The following is a 1788-nucleotide window of genomic DNA, read 5'->3' as shown; positions in this document are numbered from 1 at the left end:
GTTGTAAATAACTATGTTGTAGATTCCGATGCTGCTTATGGCATATTAGGCAATTTAGTCTTTCTGCTGACGAAAAGTAAAAAGTCTGAACAAAATATAAGAAAATGTTTGCCTAAAAACCAAGTGTTACCAATATAGTGAGTCATTAGTGGACCAAAATGCAAGAGAAGAGAGTCCAGAGAGGGAGGCCAGCATTGTTTGGGACTACTTTGCCTGGGGAGTGTTTTGTTTGCTCGCCTAGAAGAAGCAGCTGAGTGGCAGAGCCTAACATTTGACATACTTTCAAGACAAGAAGTACAGGAGAAACAATCTAAATTGAAGCAAGGAGAGAAGAAGGGTGGAAAATAGACATAAGGCAAGGGAACTACTGGATTCAATAAGAAAGTCCTATGTTTATTTGAGTCCTAGAAAAAGGAGGTGAACATGAAGTTACAAGTTCAATAAGTTCAGTAAATTCCAAGCAATATAAATAAAAAGAAACATATCCAGATGCATCATAATGAAACTGCTGAAAATTCGAGACAAAGGGGAAAACAATCCTGAATCCAGAAGACAACTTTAACAGTAGCAATAATTAACTGGTAGCTGACTTCTTCACAAAAATAATGGAGGCCAGAAGATAGTGGAATATCTTCAAAAACTTGTAAGAAAACAACTGAGTCAGAGTTCCAAATTCAGTGAGACTACCATTTAGGAATGGAAGCGAAACAGATAATTTCAGATAAAACTAGAGAGTTCACTTCCAGGTGGCCCTAGAATAATGGCAGCTATCTAAATCTTTCCATTCATTCTCCAAAAAGTATTCAAATCAACAATAAGAGCAAATGAAACCACATCTAACTCATACTTTTAGCATAACTAGAAAGAGAACACTACTAACTACAAATTTTCTGTAAATGGAAAATTCACTCAATTATGACAGGCTAATCTCAAGCTTCTACCACCGCAAGTCTTTGTAGAGAGTGGCAGTGGAAACGACAGGAATCCAAAAAGACTGGAAAAGATATAAGAGAACAGAAGGCTGAAGGGTGAGCTGAAATCCCCTCTAGGGAAATAGAATGTCTACTGTAAACATAAAAGTAATCAAGGGATCTGGTCGGTCTGAGCACTGGCGGCAGATAAGGCATTTGAGGCTTTGCAGGGGGCCTTGTGGGAGCAGCAAGGAACAGGGTCCATTCCTCCTGCAGCTAAGAAAATGTCTCTGAACAGGAATTACCTTATAGATTGGCTATATAGAGGAATATTGAATATTTGGAGGCTTTGCAGCCCAAAGAACTTTCCATCTGGACCTGGAATTTTTCCATTTAAGATTCATACCCTTGGGCCTGATTTTCTGAAGACTCCATTAAAATGCAAATGCCTGTAGTATCCCAATAGTGCACCCTGATCAATCTTTTAAATGTAAGATTTGCCAGGCAGCTTGTAAGAAGACGGCTTTAATGAATAGAACACAAAAGCAGTGCTTACAAGGGCAGTGAGGAGTGCTGGTGGGAGGAGCAGGAGTGGGGACGGGTCTGCAGGAGGAAGTGACGGGATGCTAGAGAAAAACTTGGCCCATATCATAATTTTGCTTAAGGTCAACACTGTTTCATAATTTTCCATCGCCTGTTCCCAGGATTACTGGGCTATAGATTTTCACCTCTGGAGAAAGGTTTGCATGCCAGCTCCTCTCTCCCCATAAGTTTCTGTTTTGTCTTTTAAGTTGTGATAGATACCAGCTTTACCAGCTTCAACAGTTTTCCTCAGTTCCTTACCTACTTCAATTAATTATGCTGGAGTATAAGTATA

General features: G+C 39.5%; 1 protein-coding gene across 1 annotated transcript in view; it reads left to right on the top strand.

Moving 5' to 3' along the window:
* The window catches only part of TRAPPC8 (trafficking protein particle complex 8), a 150283-nt gene that overhangs the window by 147030 nt on the left and 1465 nt on the right, over positions 1 to 1788 (top strand). The window lies entirely within an intron of this gene.

The sequence above is a fragment of the Propithecus coquereli genome, unplaced genomic scaffold (genome assembly GCF_000956105.1).
Source record: "Propithecus coquereli isolate 6110/MARCELLA unplaced genomic scaffold, Pcoq_1.0 Scaffold51, whole genome shotgun sequence".
NCBI lineage: Eukaryota > Metazoa > Chordata > Mammalia > Primates > Indriidae > Propithecus > Propithecus coquereli.
This window is presented reverse-complemented; position numbering and strand designations above follow the sequence as displayed.